The sequence below is a fragment of the Bombus pascuorum genome, chromosome 10, assembly GCF_905332965.1.
Source record: "Bombus pascuorum chromosome 10, iyBomPasc1.1, whole genome shotgun sequence".
Lineage (NCBI taxonomy): Eukaryota > Metazoa > Arthropoda > Insecta > Hymenoptera > Apidae > Bombus > Bombus pascuorum.
This window is the reverse complement of record NC_083497.1, coordinates 14278222-14298697: the sequence shown is the minus strand read 5'-3', so window position 1 is coordinate 14298697 and position 20476 is coordinate 14278222. Positions and strand designations below refer to the sequence as shown.

At 42.7% G+C, this 20476-nt stretch overlaps 1 protein-coding gene and 1 long non-coding RNA gene across 3 annotated transcripts in view; one reads left to right on the top strand and one right to left on the bottom strand.

Moving 5' to 3' along the window:
* LOC132911118 (uncharacterized) overlaps positions 1 to 20476 on the bottom strand; it is a 164288-nt gene that overhangs the window by 46834 nt on the left and 96978 nt on the right. The window contains exon 1 of one of the 2 annotated variants that reach the window (XR_009658909.1): positions 7394 to 12596. The exons of the other annotated variant lie outside the window; for it this stretch is intronic. This is a non-coding gene — a long non-coding RNA (uncharacterized LOC132911118). Of the gene's footprint in view, positions 1 to 7393; positions 12597 to 20476 lie in introns of those variants that run through there. 2 annotated transcript variants of the gene reach the window in all.
* The window catches only part of LOC132911100 (uncharacterized), a 131018-nt gene that overhangs the window by 48848 nt on the left and 61694 nt on the right, over positions 1 to 20476 (top strand). The gene's annotated exons all lie outside the window — the stretch shown is intronic.

Genomic DNA, 20476 nt, shown 5'->3' with positions numbered 1-20476 from the left:
GATCTAAAGAATTTCAGCAACAAAATTTATCAATTCGGCAGCAAGACTTTGTAGCGCAATTACGATAAAAGAATCGGATAAGAGATAGAACGGTCTAATACTTTCGATGGAATTCGCACAAAAATATTTCTATACGAAACGAACTTTCGTAAATCGTGTCGTTTGTTTATTCTGAATCTGTAATAAAGACGAATCGATATACATATTTCCATTGATATTTGTTTCCGTTTCCATTTATTCGCGTAATTTATGCCTCGATTTTATATTCTATACAAACGACTCTATCGAGTCAATTTATATATGGACGCGTTGCGTCGAGAATACAACGGACATTTATGCACGGCGTGAAAATTTGAAAGCTACGGCGGCCCGTGTGTGTTCCGACTTTTTACATTCTGTAATCTCTTGTCATGGAAATACAGACGGTGTTCGCGTGTCCCGAGTCAGTAGTTTACGGTTTAAAGCGATACTTCTTTCGATGCTGCCACAAAGATTTCTCTCAACTTCGAACTAGGTTGCAATCGCCTTAACCTTCTGCCTCGAATCCCGAGTTTCTTGCCTTTTCCAAAATTTCTATAGATTTACTACTATTTTAGACTTTACGATGATCTGTGTAAATACGTAAATCCACAAGATTATATATTCGGTAGAATAAGATTTTCGCTAGATCTGCGCGCACACTTGTACAAATTCATACGAAACGTTGTTACAGACGATAAATCTAAAAAGAATTTGAATTTCGATAGGAAAGGAGATCAATTTCAGAACCATTTTAGAAGGTATATCGAATCGGAAGAGCAACGATTCTAGGATCCAATACAGAAACCATAACCGAGATAGATGTAGTTAGAAATCTCGCTCCCTTATGACAGAATGAAGTTGCTTGGGACTATATATGTATAATTATTAAGAATCATTTTCGAAACCATTTCGACTAACCGTCCTGGAAGAAAAGCAAGCAAACGCTCGCCGGTTAGCATCGACAGGTTAAACCGACGCGATTCGAGCAGAACCGGCCGCCAATTAAACGGTTTAGGATTCGCGGTGCCAATTATCCCCGACGATGACTGTATAAAGTCATCGACGCCGACAACGACGCCGCCGACGCGAACCGCCCGCGGCCTGTAACATTCTCTTCCTCGACAGTCGATCCATCCCCTTCTGCCCTCGTTTGCCCCTGTGACATCCCCCTTTCCGGAAGCACCCTTGCTCTTCCTCGAGTCACCCCCGTCACCTGGCAGCCTCGAGCCGCAAACTTCGTACCTATGCTAATTGACTTGGCGTACAACCCGTTCTCTTCCTCACGCTCCGCATTCCTCCCTCGACTTCCCATCCATCTATCTTTTTCTCTATATTTCTCTCGTTCTACGGTCGACACTGTAAACCATGGTGGTTTAAAGTCAATTAACGCGTTCCCCGAGACAGCTCGTTCTGACCTTTTCGATCAACGAACGACCGGCTCGGCGTCGAATTCCATTGTTCCTTCGATATGCGGCCGGCGAACGGATTTTCCTTTCTTTTTGCTCGCGCCGCTCCGCGTTTGATGAATTTATTTTCAGCGTCGGATTCAACTCGTCTGATTGAGTTATCGATTTTCGTCGACGTTCCTAAACGAACCGCGGACTCAACCTGCGGATATCCCAGTCTGTGTTAGTGTCGCGAGATATAGTTTTGCTTTTTTAGAGGGACAAACATCTACACCACCCTATGACGACAGTCGTACGTCGGATTGTACGATATTTTTTTAAAGAGACTTTTAGCGGTTCCTCGAAGAGTCATCGCGACAAGCTTCGATAAATTTGTCGGGAACAAAACTGGCCAATTTAGTTCGAAGGATTAATGGTCGAAACTTGTAACAATCGTACAAGGATACGAGAGTTATCGATGGCCAGAATCGCGGGAATGGCAAGCTTTGCCGTTGAATATTAACCGATAAGCTGATAATTAAGCTTCGACGTCAATGTGTACCTGTGTACTCGTCAATTTGGCAAGTCCAGCGAAACAGCTGATTAACTGTTTCGAAGTTTAGCAATTATAGATTACGCAACGTAACGTTACGACTGAACAAGTAAACAGTTTAAATCTAGGCGACTGCACTTTGTACTTTGCGAAACCACTTTGCGACTTAGGAATACCACCGATCGCGGTTCGCTTTATTTATTATTAATTATTGAATCGAACTGAACTTGAAATCGTAGACATAGCCGGTGATAAAATTAAGACGAAAACTTGCTACGATTAAATAGGTTGAATTCATCGAACCGAAGAAAAGGTTGCGCACGAAGAGAAAATCGATCAGAGAACGAACCAAGAAGCAAACCATGAAAAATGAATCATCGATGTCTCTAAGAGCCCAGCGAGGAACGTTCTGGCGAGGCTTATGAGCGCAATAAGCGCGGTATAAAGACATCGATGTATAAGCGACACGGAGAGTCACATTTCTGGCCAATTCAGCGAGTTACAAGGCTGACGTCATCGGCTCGACATAATTCGATTCAATTCGCTTAATTTTGCGAAAATTGCCAATCTTCTCCGGGGGCGCGTCCGCGTTACCGACCTCCTCCGTCATGCTGACCTATCCTTCTAAATCCCTTCGTTCGTTCGTCCGTCTGTGCTACCTTAAGGGGAGGCTATTCCTCCAAATTCGTATTAAAGTTCCACGACTTTTTTGATTGTTGGAAAAGAAGTTACAAACTATTTTCCACTCTGCAAACTCTTTTTTTAAATATACGTAGCATGGGATCTTGAAGGAGGGAGCAGAGACATTGTTCTTCTTAAGCTTGGGTAAAACAGAATATTTAATAAGAAGAGAAGATTTTTATCAGGGATAGAAGCTTGTACACGTTCCGCGTGTTCCGCCGATTAGCCTCTAAGCCGTCGTAATAAAAGCAAATGAAAGTGGAAAGTTGTACGATCCAAAGAGCGATTCGATCTTAAACGGCAGTTCGATTTGTCCGTTGCAACGAGAAGATGCGAACGATCTTTGCCTCTGAAAGCATTTTTAGATTCTCGATATTCGGTTACGATGTTCTTTCTCCGTTATTCTTTCGCGTTCGTATCGTTTTTGATGATTTTCGTAAAGTTAGAATACCGTTGGCGTTGGGAGAAAACGACGAAGCACGCGGCAGCTTTTGCACGATCCCCATTTTCTTTTAGATCGTGGCTGCGCATGCCTGCCCGACCGCCATGGCGTACCACCATTAAGGTCATGGGGTCAGAGTATCTCGAACCTGACATTCCTTCCCACGAACGATTTGGTGCACCGTCGAATTTACGACTCACTCCTTTTCCTCCCCTTTCTCGGCGCTTTCCGTTTCTTCGGCTTCGTCTCCCCGCTTTCGTTTTTGGAACGAACTCACGGTTTCACGCAATTTGTTTTTCCAACACAAATTTCCTACATGTGCCGCTTACACGTTACATATTACAGTGTCATCTCTACGATCATCTCTGTACGATCACGGCTAGCTTCCTATTTCGGATGATATCCTCCTGTCTACTCTCGAGAACCGTAGTAGGATCGTAACATACTATTCGTTTTTATCTACAGTCATTAATGGTAAAATAATAAATTGCGCGTTTCTTTTGGAATAAAGAAATCTGTCACCGATCGACAGAACATGTTATAATTCGCGAAATTCATTAAATAGAATTACCAAAGTAGAAAATCGATACGCTGAAAACGTCGACCTCTTTTCTATAGTCGCTTAACCACGTTTGAAACGAAGGCTATGATCATGATTATGTATTTATTATGTATTTATTTGATATTTATTTATACGTATTAGATTATATATATTATATGTTTATTCGCTTGAGATATATTTTACTACATTTTGTTATACCGTATTGAGTAATAATGACAATAATAATAATAATAAATAGAGCTCTACAATACTTTCTTATCACGTGATATCTACTTCTTCATGGTATTTTTCCCGTTTCTTTTCTCCTTTTCCTTGCTTTACTTTTTTTTATTCTTCGATTCTTTTCTCATCGTATTTATTACTATATTTTTGTATTTTATTCAGCGTATTATTGGATTCTACTCATATAATAACGATAATAATAACGATTGCTTGGAAACCTTTAATCGCTTGTTAGTTGTTCGGATAATTCTGAGATAGTCGTTCGAAATTTAATTTACATTTAAAAAATTGTAATCAACAAGAAAATTGAAACATGTATTTCACGATTGATTATAAACAAATATCTTCGCCAGGTTGTAGATATGTAAATATTAATTACATCGTAATAATTACGATCGCGATTCGATCGAATTGCCCATCTTCGACAAACGGATGCATCTCGAAGTAATTACATTTCTCTTCGGTGAAATACGGACGCGTAATCTGATTTTGAAGGCTGAAGATCATACGCTTGTGAAGTTTCGATGAAAAAATCTTGTTCGGTGAAAATAAAGTTTCGATTTAGAATGCGCGAGTTTCTGTGCCAGGATTCAGCATAGAACAACCCTCGAATAGTCGGAGCGCTCGAAATTTCAACTCGTCGAAAGTTATTCTGTTCATTTTACTGTCCAACTATTTGAAGGATGCTTGAAATATATCGAATAATTTTATAGTTTAATCCTTCGCCCTTTTTGGCGATTCATCGAATTATTCATCGAAACTATAGAAACTTATCGAAATTGTTATCTCGATTCTACTACTAAATACATAATTGGTAGCACGAGATAATAAAATCCAAGGAAACAGAAGCAGAAATAGATTGATATTGCACGCGATCAAAGAATACTGTGATACGATGTTTATGAAATCTAGCGATATTAAAGAGGCTTGTTTGCAAGGTTGATTCGGCCTTTTCACCGTTTAAATAAAATTTGCCCATGCAACGTCTTTATCCTTCATTTTAGACAGAAGGTTCGGCCCGCTCGAAGCAAATATCTGTTACCTCGCAGCACGCGAAACTAGATTTCTCATTTGGAGAAGAAAAATAACACGTCGGACGTATCTCCGTTCCTCTTTCCAAGAAACGAACGAAGGTAAATGATTTCACGACAGCGTATGATGTACATATCTCTAGAAATTATAAATAAACTTGACGTAGGCGGTGACATTTTTCACCCTTTTTCGATACAACACGATTAATCTATCAGACGAGCTTTTCGAATGATTCCAGAGTTTCCGAAGTGATGTCTCGATTTAATATACAGGTGTGGGAATGCGGAAATGGTAGGCGCGGAAAGCATCTATTTATCGAATACTGAAAGCAAACGCTAACGTCTCTTCTGAACAACTCGATGTCGCAAGCTCGCCACAATATCGCTCGTTCGTCTTCCGACTGAAAACAAACGTAGCGGACGATCGTCAGATACCGATATCGTTCTCGACTTTCCTCCGCTAAACAGGTTTTCGGTTTTTTTCGTCGCAAAGCAGTTGCTACGTTTTTCATAGCAATACCCAGCAAAGAATCGGAACAATTAACCTCGTACCAATTGCGAAGAAAGTTGAAAGATCAAAGAACCAATTGGACACCTTTGGTCTCGGTAAGCGATAGTCTCTAAAAACCGGTCTTATTTCACCGAATCTCCATCGATTTCTATCTAAGGGATATCGAGATCGCGCTCGGCCAATGATTGGATCCGATAACTAGATCGAATTCCAGTGAGTCGCGATAAAAATCTGCCTAGAAAGGCTAGTATGCAAAGCAGGGAGTAGGAGCGAGACATCAGATAATCGAGCTTTTCAGCTCTAATCTCTGTTACTTTGCCGAGATTATGCTGACCCCTGGTGTTTGCATCGAATGCAACCGGCGAGACATTTAGCAATCCGTACAAATTGGATTCCCTTCGTCTCCGTCTCCCCGCTTTTTCCACTTCGGCCATCCTCGAAACAAGAAAGAAAAAGGGGAAAAAGGAAAAGGATAAGGCTCTTCCTTACTCTCTCTAGTTGGCATCGAAAGAATTAAAACAAAAAAATTTCTGAACAACGACGGAGAAAGATGAAATCTATTTACCAGTGAAGCTCGCGCGCGCGTCGATTCAATTTTCCGGGAAGTGTTTTGCGTTTCGAAGCCTTGGAACGACGCAATTATAACTGCCGCGAAGAACATCTACGCGCGTATATATATGTATATATATATAGAGAGAGAGAGAGTGAGAGGGAGAGGGACATACACCTCCGTGCAAAAGTATGAGAACACTTGCCATTTTTTATCGTATCTCGTTTTGGAATGTAAATTATCGTTTGCCGTAATCGAGCAAATTCTCGTACTTTTGAACGGGAGTGCAGGTATACGTATACAATTAGGGAGACTGGGAAGGAAAGAGGAAGTGGTCTTCTTAGGCTCTTTAGATTCACGCAGAGCGGATTGCCACGGATCTCGCGCCAAATAATTTCCAGTATGTATATACCGAAGCTTGCGAGCTTGCTCGGCAAGCGTCGTGTAATTTCCTCGTAACGGCCGACACGGTTCGTTCGAACGAGCAGGATTCAGCGACTCGCGTCTATCTGCATTTATCGATCTTCCGCCCCCGCACCAACGATCTCACCCCCGTGTCACGTGTCCGCGATAATGCATCGCGTATACGTGCCGCTTCGCTAGCTAATATTTGGCAGCGAACGCGACACACGCGGTTATAGCCGGCCAGTACGAGCACCGACGAAATGTTTGGTCTCTTGTTGCTTTCTGTCCCGATCATATTGCCAGGTATTTTTACAGTTAGGCAGACCATTATTTATCGTCGAACAAGATTTTTCAAACGGTCGTCCGGTCGATCCAAATGGGAATAAACGACGTGATCGTTGCGTATACGGTTAAGCGTAACGCTGTATCAATTATCGCCGTATCACGTACTTCGCTCATCTCGGATTCCACAGTCGATAGCAAATAGTACCGTTTCTAGTTTGGACTATAGAATCATCGTCGAACACCATCCTTGTGCGTATACGAAAAGCGCATCTTTCTCTCGTTATACCAAAGCTGCGTTCCAGACACGGATCGATAGTCGTATCGAAGGGAAGTTCGTGGCAAAAATGGTTTACAGAAAGTTAGTTTTACAAAAACTTATTTATCTCATCTATTCCTCCGACGCCGACTATAGCGACGTTAAAAAATGTAACTGTTGTTATTTCACTTTGTTTTCGTCGATGATATAATGGCATGTATTATTCAACAACGTATCCTATCTCTGTTTCTTTTACGTCGTCGTGTCTCTTTAACGTCTCCGCCTTCGTATACGCAGAGACATTTTATCGAGTCTATCGGTTCGCAAAACTAGAGTAGAGTCCCTTCTCGAGTACATCCATAGGGATCGCATGGCGTCACATGCGACCCTGTTGCGTCTAAACTCTACCACGTAAAGAGACAGACGAACAGAAATAAAAAGAAAAGCAGGGTGTAAATTGTCGATAAAAATGATTTGTTTTCTACTCACCGATTTCGTCCAACGTGAAAAACGATGCTCGTCGTCTGTTCCTCGCTCTTGGAAAGAACCGTTCTCATCAATCCTTCCCGATCACTCACGTGAATTTACTACTCCCTTTCTCGGATCGATCGATTCTATTCATTTTCTCACAGAGCAGACGAATTCTCTCGGCCTGCGCCGAGTATCGAGAGACCATTTTCGAACAAGAAAAAAGAAAAAAAAAAAGAAATAAAAAAGGGGAAAGAGAAAGCGAAAGAAGAGCTACGCTTTGGAAAGATTTTCATCGAAAGATTTTAATCGTTTTTCGATATTGTCGGAGTTAAAAGGATCGAAGCTAAAATTGGATAAAGCGTCGAGGGAGAATGAATTTAGATGAATACCTGTTTTAATTGACGGAGCCAAATGTTTTTTATTATTCTTCGATTTAATCGATGGAAAATAGAGAATTAGGCTAGCGAATCGACAGGTTCGAAACGATACGAAGTAAAAAATATTTTCGTTCCATAAAACGAATTATTTCGCATCTAAGGAACCTGAAGTTAAGAGATTAGAAATTAGCTACTGACTATTTAGAAATCGGCGAGTCACAGCCAACGTTGACGAAGAAACGAGTTTTTTTTAATTATCACGAACTAATTAACTTCTTACTTTCTCTTAAAATAAGTCTCTTAGAACGAGCGGTTTCGCACCAAAATATCCTGCCAAAGCTATACGAATACGTCAAGACGATAGAAACGAAGAATGTAAATATAAAACCCGAGGGACGTTTGTACAAGTATTTGGAAATTTCTAAACGATGAATTACAGGCGAGATCGTTTCTGATCGATAAAAGTTCGCCAGCGTGGAACAGATGCGACTATTAAGCGCGTCTCTAGGCCAGAAAATCCAAGTTAGAAATTGCTGCGAGCCATCGAAAAATTATCCGTTGCCGATTAACGACATTTTGAAAAACGGAAGGGCAAAGTTGCGACGGAATGGCTAATTGATCGATAGGCAGTTGCCGCGTCCAATTCCGTCGATTCGTTGTTAGAACTCGCGTGCAACAGTTGACGATGAAGCTGGTCCGAGCTAATTGGGCTAATAGTTGCGGAAAAGTGGCCGACGATGTGTGTACACAGGAACGTGTTATTACGCCGAGTAAGAAATTACCTTTTGGTCGCTCGTAACGAGCCCGCGACACGGAACCGAGTATCAACCGACAACTGCAGAAGCTGCGAATCGAAATTACAATTTGTCGGCTCGCCATCCACCGAACGATGTCGCTTTTAACTCCAACGCCGCACATCGGTTCATCTTTCTTTGAAACTATTCGCTTTAATCCGCGCGATTCCTTATTAATTTATATTCTCTTGGATATCGATATCGGACCGATTTCCGACGATGTCGTCGAGTCTGCGATCTATTAATTTCGAGAGGCGACGATTTTGAGAAACGTAAAGAGACTGGGAAAGCTGGCACAACGTCGGACTAAATGTCAGAGGCGCGAAAAAGGGGCGCAAGTTTGGCCTCGTGCCGATAATTCGCGCTTACGAGAGTGCGAATGGAACGGAAGAAAAGGAATCACTCTGAAACGAACCTCGCACCATACACAACACTGTGGGGGCTATGGTCGTCGCGTAGGCTCTCTCGATTTTCGAATATTTTCCAATCTGTTCGCGATTAACATTTCCGTCCGTTTCATCGATCGAAGGATAACGTCTTCTCGAGGAAGGTCGTTATTTCGGCGAGAAACGATTAGAATTCATTAAAATACGGATGGAGAAACGAAGAATGGTTTGCAGGGAAGAGCAGGTTAGGTCTTGAAATCGCAGAGACCGATCGATCGACTGGGAAAGGTCAAAAGTGGAACGGAGGAGTCTCTTTCGATCGAGAATGTTGGACCTTGCACAGAAATCGTGGAAGATTATCGAGATCATCGGTCTCCGACTTTTAAGCATTTCGCCTGGTCATAGCAAGTAAGTGTGTACTTCGTTTCGCGATATCGGCTTTAAAGGTGGCCCCCATCGGAGCACGTAGCAACAGCGTTTCGATACCTTTCGTATGGACCAATCGTTGTGGAGAACGAGAAAAATGCATTGTAAAACCAAGCTCGTATGAAATTCTCGCCTCGAATCTTCCTGTTCGTTCCACACCGATGAATACTCGATGAAATCTTACGTCATACGTGATTTCCACGGGAATTACCAACGCCGGAAACGTCGGAAAATATCGGTCGAACGATATTCGGCGAAAAATCACAAGAACATCGAAAATGACGGTAAATGGCGAAACAGATTTCCGAAAAACTCGTTTCCCCTCCGTTTTTGAAACGACACTGATTAACTCGGCTAATTAACTGATAAAACGTTCTTGGTGAGCGAAGTGGTGAGCGAGAAGTACGAGCGAAAGAAACGTTTTCGATGGAATCGATAATTTCAAGTCGACGACTACCGTCGTGGCATAATGGGTTCTCTGTGCGTTCTCTTGCGAAAATTGCGAGAAAGAAACCGGCGATGAAATTGAACGAGTAGAATAGCACAGCGGTAAAGGCGGCTACGGTAAATTCCGATGTTATTTGTGTCTCGTTTGCTTTCTGTTCGTTAGAAACATGAAAAATTTGCTAGCACAATGACAAAAAAGAACACCGAGGATTGGCTAGGGAAATTCGGGAAATTACGTAATTCACGGATCGAAATAGCCGTGTTTTATTGATCGACGTGGCCCCGCGTAACATGCATACAGCGTTGCGAGCAAATCGAACAATCTTTGCGAAAATAAGGAAGAACACGATTGCTCGTATCGAAGCAGATTCACCGCGAGTTCTTGGAAAATATTATAGCGGATAAAGATCGTTGTAGAAATTGAAATTCGATTGGCGTAATACAGGTGAAAACGTCGCGGTTGCCCCAACGAGAGAAAAGTCAACAAGTTATTCTCGCTGATCGGGTGGGAACGCGAAAAGCTATCGAGATTCACGGAGGAAAAACGGAGAGCAGACTCTCTCTTTCTTGGACGAGCGGCGGAGTTTAAAATTTCAAGGCGCCCGGCTAACAACTTACTATCGAGTTGGACAAAGGGAACACGAAAACGTGAAACGGCAACGTCTACTTTCCCGACCGTTTTCCGAAATCTGCCCATTCGTATTTATTTGTTCCGATGGCCGAAAAGTACAACGTCTCTTCCCCTCTATTCTTCTTTCGTTCACCGAAGATCGGTCGAAAACGTTGAAAGAGAACCGAAGAACTCGATGCGCGTTTCGAGGACATCCTATAGACACGGGTCTGCGGCTCGACGTAACGGAAGCAGCTGACTCCGAGGCGCAACTTTGACAGTCCCGGCTAGTCCACTCGACCGAATCAACTTGGAGTTTCCTCGGACACGAACAAGACAAAGAAGATTATTCCAGACACCGTAGGATCGATTAGATTTCCACGAGATTCTGGCCATCTAGTCGAATAGTTGAAAATTGCGACTGAACGCTATTATTCCGGAAACATTTCGATCTCGATACTCGACGACCGATACCGCCGTCCCCCTTTCCTCTTTTCCTTCTTCTCCTTTCTCGATTCCGAAGTTTTTCGTTCTTGAATCAGCAGGATGCACACGAGTCTTGATAGAGAAGGAACTCGGATGAAAACCCTTTTTCTTCCTTGCAAGTTGAGAATCCAGCCGACGCACGTTTTTCCCGAAACAAAGCGGAGAGGAGACGAAACGAGACGAGACGAAACGAGACGAGACGAGACGAGACGAGACGAGAAGCGTACGAGAGGGTGAGCGCGACAGACAGAAGCAAGTGTCACACGCGAGAGAGTGTCCGGTTATATGGTGCAAGAGAGTGCGGGTGAACGGTGCAAGGTACGCGACACGTACTCGTCGAGTGCGGCTGGCCCAGCCAGCAGACTACTCCAACACTACGGAAGAGAGACCTCAGTGGGATGGCAGTTTAAATGCAACTATGCTTCCTCCGGTTTGGGTTGAGCGCGCAGGGTCCGAGTCGGCCCGGCTCGGTCGTGCTCGGCCGCTCTCGGATCTCGTCGATATGCCCATAGACACAGTGTATATGTCTATGGATATGCCGTGTCGGTCCACGCTAAGCTATGCTTCCAAGCTCTACCGCTCTCTTCTCTCTTCCGTCTTCTATTCTCTAGTCTCGCGTAATTGGCCCTCTTTTCCTCTTTTTCCTCTTTTTCCTCTTTTTCCTCCTGCGATATTCCTCCTATCTCCGTCCCTGTTTCTCGAACCTTTCCTTTCCTTTATCTTTATCTTTCTTCGCTCCTTCGACTCCTCTTGCTTTTTCGCGTGGCTTATGCTCCTTTCTTTCACCACCGACTATCCTATGCTTACGGAAAACGATGAGCTGACTGCAATTAGCGTTGGTCACTGGATTGGTGGTAGTGGTGGCAGTGGTAGTGGTAGTAGTACGGGCGATACGGTCGACGTTGGCGCGTAGTAGTGGTGACGACGCTGGTTCTATGTGTGGCGTGCGTGAGAGTGCGGGGGTGTAAGTGGGTGGGCGAGTGGGTGCGGGCAGGGGGCTTAGCTGGCTTGGAGGAGAGGGCAAGGAATGACGGTAGTAGGATATCGGTGGCCGGTAGTGGGGGAAGGAGAGCCGGGAGAGGGGAAGAGCTTGCGACAGAGACGGTCATATGGCGCCCGAGTCGGAACAGGGATGTCTTATGTCATTTTTCTTCGCGATATTCTAACGGGTGTCCCGAGAGTCGTAACCGGTGAGCTCGCGGCCTTAACCCCGTTCGAATGTAGATTTTTCGTGAAACTTTTATTATTTTGTCGGTGGCTCGTGCGCGCAGCCTGGCAAGCCAGCCAGCCAGCCTGTCGGATTTCAACCGGGCGACCCCGTTTAAGGAGCAAGATTTTTGCGGAATTTTTATCGTTCTTTTTATTGTCCTCTCCTTTACTACCTCTACGTCCGAGGAAGTTACCCGGGGAATAGTAATTTTGAATTTTACTGGCGCGAAGGTAGCACGTATATCCTTCTCGCGGGGCTGATTGGCGGAATGATAATTGGATCGCGGTAAGGGTTTTTCACTCGCTAGTGAATCTCGCTGCGCACGTTGAAACCAACACGACCCTCTGTCTTTTCGTTTTCTCAGATACTTCTAGTAGCAAAGGAAAACATTTATTTCAGAGTTTAATACGTTTATTAAAATTTTCTTCGTTCCGGTATCGAAACAACGAGCTACTTTTCAACGTGTGAACTAAAACGCCAAGTTCCAAGAAGTATCAATTTTTTCCAATTTCTCCTTTCGCTTTTCATTAAGATTATCACCGACGAAGCTGCGAAGGTACGATCGCGCAGTTATATCGCAAATCTGATGCACGATGTCCGTACAGCGCGCGAGTAGCACCGATTTCGAAACGCATTTGCACGCGTTCCATTATTCATCCGCGGTAATGACACCGATCTCGAATATTACGTATCTCGCGTGCCCGTTAAAACTATGCGTCGATTCTTTTCCTCTCCGATGAGATTGCTTTCGCCTCTTGGACGCTGTTCTTCTTTTTCCTTTTGCTTTATCGTCTTATTTCGCTAGTATGTTTGTGGTTCCTGGTGGTGATGATTCCCACGAAAAGTTTTCTCGTTGAATGAGAGAAAGAGAGAGAGAGAGGGGGGGGGGAAGAAAGAGAGAAGTTATCGAGCTGGACGGATTTTCAAAGTTGGTTCCCTGGAGCGCTAATCGAGCCGACCTATGTAGCTAGTTTCTGGATGAAAGAGGAAGCGGCCCCGTTCGCAGCCCGCGGCTGCTTCTAGATGCAGCGTTTTGAAGATCCGCCGCCACCGACGCGGACTCGATTATCATAATAAAATTTAATTGGCACGCTACGTCGTGGCCAATCGTAGCCATGCCTTTAAACGGCCTCGATTTTCTCTCGGGCTGTTTTCCCCCGGATCGCTTCTGTTTCGTTCCGAACTCAGCTTCAATTCGTTTGGTTAAATCCGTAAAACGAGCAACTCGGAGCATACCGAACGTGAACTTTCGAACGGTAGAGAGATTTTCGATTTAATTGCATCGCGTGTAATGGCTTGAAATTTGATAACGCGTGTTAGAGAAGACAGAAAGAAAAAGAGAGGTAAGAAGAAATACGAAAGCCGTAGAGGATAAAGTAAAAACGAATAACGCTTGTGACATACTTCTGTGACATATAGTTGTAGTAAAAGCGATATATTTTTTCTAATGCAAAAAAGAGGAGAAATGGCGTTATTTCCGAACGATATTCAACGAAAGTGCATTTCACCCTACTATTTTATCGAAGACGACGTTCCATTTATGTAATTCTTTTGGTTATTCGCGACTTTTGCGTTTTACGTTAATTCGAGGATTTCCCGCAGTTTTGACCTTTGTGCGAGCAAAGATGCGAGAGAAACTATCAAAATCTGCTGACGAGAGGCACGACTGCCTTTGGAGGAAATTCAACAACTCCAACTCGATAACCCAGATTTCGGTGTAGCCGCATAACGTTCGGGGTAAGCAATACAAGTAAATGTATCGCACCCTCTAGTTTAGGGAGTTTGCAACTGTAAAATTAATCCTCGAGTCCTAATATCGTTCCCTCTGGATCATAAACTACCGGTCAAACTGGGAGCAGTATCGGTCGATTCGCGCATCCCTTTCCGTACTTATGTACTTATGCGAGCTGAAATAAATCTAGCTGATCGCACCTGCGACTCCGGCTCTTTAACGATTATTATCTGTGAATAAACTCTTCGAGCGTTGCAAGATTTAGGACGAATCATCCTCGTCTCAAATTCTCCGATTCTCTGTGGAAACGATCCTTCGTTTTGCACCAGTCACGTAGAAACGCGTTTTTCACGAGAATTTTTTTCTCCAGTTCTCTCAAACGACTCAAACGACGCAACTTGAAAAAAGAAAGATGCACGTTTACGAATACGGAACGATACCGGAGCGGAATCGAGACAAGAATAAGGAAGAATTGCGTATTAAATGCGATGGGAATGGAATTTTGCACGTACGAGGCTTTTGAAGGGTTGAAGTGCGTGTCGGCGAGGGGTAGAAGCACTCGAATAACCTAGATTTCGCGAAGACTCATTACATAACTTTTGCGATCGATGGTTGCAACAACGGGTCTCTTGCGCGTTCTTCCGGCGGTGCATATGCACGGGAGAAGAGCGTATAGTGTACGTGCATATATTTACGAGGATGTTATCTGGCGAACGTTCGACGCTGATAAAAGCGCGGGCAAAAGAAGAACGGTTTCATACGGTTCCGGACGTTGTCGGGCTTTTTCGCAAACGCTTCTTTTACAAATCAACCGTGCAAGCTTCTACCGTCCGTGAGAAGAGACTCGGAATCCGTTTTACGAACGATCATCGAACGTACTACCTCGCCGTGCCGCTACAATTTCGTCGTGGATGCACTTCTGTCGAAACCGACTATTTCCACAGAGCGAAAAGTGTAAAAGTGCCATCGAGAAATTGTTCTTCGCTTCGAATTACGACGATAGTGTCCGGTCTTTCTATAAATAACATCGTACTAGAAGCTCAGCTATGGTAGAAAAATAATAATAGCCTACTCGACGATGAGCTACGGGACTAACAATAAGCGTACGCGTACGTCGAATCGAGCAAAACGATCGTTTCGACAAGGTGATACAGTGTTGTGTGCATACGTAATAAGCGTTCAACGACTGTCACTTGGAAATACAGCCGACGTGACAGTAGGTCGAGACACGTTTTGCACTGTTAATGCAATTTTGTGCGCGATATTGCACCTTCGCGCGTACAGATCCACGGTACCCTTTTAGCCCAAAAAGATGACAGAACTTTTGCATTAACCTAAAATTATATGCTTTCAGCGTGTAATGTAATTCGATGCGGCGCTCGGTTAAAAAATTCCACCGCTCTTCCTGACCCACATCTTTTGCCAATAGTTTCGTGGATAGAACAATTTTGTAAGGCTACCATAAGTAACGAACGTCACAGATATCAACTGTCTTGAATCGATTCTTGCAAAAGGGAGAATAGCCGATCGTATTCTAACTTTACGTTCTTATAAAAATGTGTGAGAATTTAGGAAAGAAGAAACTGATTCATCCGGAGTAAATTGGAAAAGAAAAATATAACTCGTTCGGAGACAATTCGTTAAAAGAAGTGGCAAATTCGATACGCGAACGAATAAAGTTCTTCGAACGTAAATTTATAATAAAATATATAAAGTACAGTGGCAAAAGTTGGAAATTTTGTTTCAATTTTATGTTCTCGTAAGCATGAATTTATTTAAAAAGCCGAAGCAACTATTTCATATTTCATGAGCATTTTATTAGAGAAATAAATTATAAATGCAGAGTAGCAAATGTCACGTGCAAGTAAAATATTTTAAAATATAAACCTCAAAATATTACTACGAGAAAAATTGGAATTCGCATTTTAATTTTAAATCCTCGCGAGCGCTCTATAACAGCAACCGTCTAAAAACGCATTCGGAGCTATTCCTAGCTTGCCAAAAAGCTCGACATCTCGCTTAAATGGGATGCACGAAGATCTTCTCGAGTGACCGTAAATCTATGTGAACGAAATAACTTATTCTCAAAACCATTCTTACGAAGAAACTGGCCCTCTTATCCTTCCTAAAGGCCCTTGCTAATCGTAATCTTTCTTTTAAAAACACAATAACTCGCGTCGAAGAATCTCCATTGCGATAATTACTCGGAGCTGGAAAAATCTCGAATCTCTAGAATCTGGAAAATAAAATAAAAAAGGACGTGGCTCGTTCGTTGACAACGCGATGGATTTATGAACAATGATCTAAATCATAATCTGGTATGCCGAATGGTAACACCATTAAGACTACATTTCAGCGAGCGAGACAGCCAGCGGAACGTTGACGTACGGACACGCATACAAAGTTGCATATATGTACGTTTGAATGGAATGCATTCTGCATTATGCGTCACGTCAGAATTCCGAGCTCGAGTACGTTACGGCAAACGACCGTAACGACGAACAAGTGGCTGCCGCGTTTCATCTCCTGCGATTTTCCATGAGAAACGCGAAACGTTGTTTGGAAAAGTGGCGGTGATGGTAGTCGTATGAAGATAAATTGATCCAAACTTAGCCATAACGTCGACGTATATATCGCGTTGAATTAGAATTCCTAATGATTATTTGTCACGCGAGAGCGAAACAATGTTTCGTTTCGCATTGCACGCGACGAGGAAAATGAGTCGCTTTGTTTGGACGGTTTTGTCTTCTGTGATATCAATGAGATCGTGGAATATTAATGTATCTGTTTCGAGACAGATCGCCGATATACTCGCGAATCATGGAAATTCTTTTTGCCAGGAAGAAAAAGAGAAAACGTAAAAGATGGAACTTCAGAGGCTGTTTTTCGCGACCGAAGCTGGATTCTGCGAGTACCGACGACGAGCCAATCGCAAGCAATCTCTTCACGGTGCAAGAAAGAATATAGAAAATTATTGCAACCAGGTAATTACGTTTCGTTAGGGTTTGATAGCTCGGCTCGAACATTTGCAAAAGCAATTGGCGACGACAGAGCGTGCTCCGAGTCATCGAGAGTTTCTAAGTACCGGATAATTAACTCGACTTTTCTCGTTGCTTGCGGTTTCTTTGTAAACCGCTTTATTTAATCGCGAATCGAGTTCCATCGATCTGTCTCGCGGAAAAGATATCATTCGAACGTCTAAAACCAATCTTCCCTCCGAAGCATGTTAAGTAATAAAATCTCTAAAGTTTCGTTTAATGGAAAAATATAATTTTAAACGTGGAGGATAATCAATTCATAATTTTTCACAGTGACTTTATCGTAGATCGACAACGTCGGATATCGCCGTTTGTTTCTCGTTATATTAGTATTCTTTGAGTAATTATTTTATTCCTCGGATCGCAAATCGGACATTACAAATAACAAGTTACGTTTCTCGTAGATTCTAATAGTCGACGACTTGTTGAAGATCGTTTCCGCCTGGTTCGACGCGATCGAGTTCATTTCGTTTCTTATTAGCGAACACGCGTGTGACGATAATTTTCGCGTTGATTTCGAGCACCTGATAGATAGTACGACCCAAAACTTTTTTCGAAATTGATGCATCGGAAATATTTTATCGGAGATTCGGTAACCCTTTGAGCGATTAAGCTGCACGGAACAGGGCTGAGTCATTAATGTCACGTATCGGAGGATTTATTTTGTTACGTGGAAATTAATCTTTTTCCCCCGTATAGCTGCCTCTTGTCGTATCACGTATCCAATATAGGGTTTCTTAGAAATTCAACGTGAAAAGAATAATTAACGTGTTCGAGTGACGTAGTGTTGCTTCTTACAGATTTATGCGACTCTTACAGTTACGATCGCCTAGATATATTCCCTTCGAGGTTGCACAATTTACGATCGTAAAAAGATTTGCGAAATTTGGCCAACGTAATAAAGCGTAGACGTTTCAATAAACTTTCCCTGTATTTCCATGTATTTATGGCTGTTAAAACTTAAACGGCCGCGTGTTTCGTCTCGAGATCGCGTTCGCTTCCTGGTAAAATATCGAAATTGAGAAAAGAAAAGCGAAAACTATAGCGTGTAATTGATTTCCCAGTCTATTAGGAAGTCGGGACTATGGCTTACTTGTTCCGCGTGTTTCGCGTCTACCTTCGTAACCGAGTCTAATTGAAGGTTTGCTTTCGCGCGGATATCGTGGTCATTTACAATGTAAATGACGGCTCCTTTATTCGTTGGCTGTAAGACAAACGAATCGGAGACTATCGTTTTTCATCAATCTGTCGTAACGGTATCGCCAGATTAGAAATTAAAATTGCGAATTAAATTCGGAAATTAAAGACAATGCTTAAAAATCGGCGCTAAAAATACAAGCGACCCGATGTACTAAAATTTCAATACATATATCAAAGGTTATATCGAACCTCGGATTAATATTCAAGCCACGTCGAATTTATTATGATTATATGGATTAGAGTTGCGCTTAAGCGACGTTTATCGCGATTAAGTGGCCATTATCGCGAATAGATACCATCAGTTTTATCCCAGTTGCGTTATTTATCACTATCGAACTATGCGCAAAATTGCACACCGAAATACACACGCTAAACGATAAACAATCGAGCAAAGAGTAAAACTCTGTAAATGAAAAATACCGCGAGAGTCGGCTGTCTGAAAAAGTTTCAGGGAAAATTCCTGAGAAAACTGGATACCACGTACTACGTACATTCCGTGAAAATGGCGTTTCATATGCGGTTAATCCCGCTGGCTCTCGACGTAAAGTATCCTAGAAGCGCTCTCAATCCGAAAATAAAATTATCTCAGCGCGTAGAGAAGAAGCTGATGCGCGACGAGTCGAAGGGAAGCGAAAGATTCGCGGAAAATCGTCGCGAGGAACACCGAAGTCGAAGAAGAAACGATAGCCTCGAAACAGAAACTATTTCGTATTTGTGCGTTTCTATACGGGTTAAACGAAATTCCGAATCCCAGCTGTTCCTCTGTCTCGTCGTTATCCCGTTCACCCGGCTATTGTGTCACGATGGACTATTAAATATACGTGTACGTTTGTTGGCTGGCGGAGCATGAAAGGAAAGGAGCAAATAACGGATGAGGAAACCGTCTTTGCAAAGGATGGAAATTTAGAGGGACGCAAGAGCTTCCTCTCCGTCTCCGTGAACGATTCAAACGGAAGGAATACTCTTTTCCTTACGCGTCTCGTCTTCGTTTCTTCTCAATCTTCCAAGGAAATATACGTAGAACGAATAAAACCCACTGTCTCGGCTCCGTGGATGTTGGAAGCTCGATACGAAATTTGTCTGGAGATACCTACTTGTAAACTGTTCTCGATCCGAGGCCTTTCTTTCAGAATAACCATGAAATATTTCTACGACTAGTGCAGATGTTTCAATGGCAATTAATTAATATTTCGTTCGTATAAGCGTATCTGGGTGGTACCGTGGCAAACGTAGCGCTTTAGCTACTAGCAATTTCAGAACGTTTCTCTATCCGTCTTACTGTTAGATGCGGAATTTATTTTGATGACGCAGCTTAATAAGTGGCATGCATCCAAAGCTGCGCAAGGCATTCGTTCGTACGACCTCGTTAAAAATGTCGAACCTGACTCAAATCCACAGCTGGAAATCTTATAGCTATCGTAATAATCGTTGTCTTTCTTTTCTTATTTGACAATTATGATCGATTACGAAGAAAATGGACAATTACGACGGAGCGAAAAATTTCATCCACTTTCTTTCACGTATTATGCGCATATCAAGCATAAATGTACAAGCATCCGTAGTCCAATTGCGAATCGCAGAGGGACTACATAGAGGCCTTTTAAAAATTTTAGTTCACCGCGATGAACGACTTGTCAAATCGATGTTCGGCCAAATTTCAAACAAAGATAACGCATCGGATGATAAAGAACGGAAAGGAAATTTCAATAAATCCGTTTCGTAATTTCGCGGTATTTTTTTGCAAAAGTATCGGAAAGCTTAACTTTTATTTCGTTTAAAAGCGTAATTATTTGCGTGCAATATCGTTGCTTTAAAACGTGCTCTCGCAAGAGCATCGTTTCGTGTAATAAAATGTAAGTAATAAACGATGATCTTCGAGAACGGTAGAACCGATCGAAGCTGCTCCACGATGCCAGAAAGCTATTATTTCCTCCTTTAGACGTGTTCTTTCAGTGCTTGCGGGAGAGGAAAAAATGCGACTGGAATAATAAGAATCCGAAAAGAAGGGTGGGAGGGATATAAATAGAGGGAAGAAAGAAGGAGAAGTAAGATAAAGGATGACACAGATACAAAGAGTTATTCCTCGTGGAAGAACTCGAGAAATTCAAGAGGAGGAACGATGCATTTCCGTGTACAAGTTTTCTTTGAAATCCGTCGGATGATACTCGGAGTCGTGCGTCTCTTCAATTTCATTCAGAATGTAAATTGCGATAACCTGGCCTGATTCTGTACGTACGTTGGATTCTGTACGAGAAGAAGGAGAGTGGCCCAAGTATTTGCTAGAATAGAAATCGCGATGGACGCGGTGATTTAAAGCAGAGTCGTTATGGGTTATTTATAAAGATAATAAACGTTCGATCGAAGGATAAAATATGTTAAAGGAAAAATTGAGCTA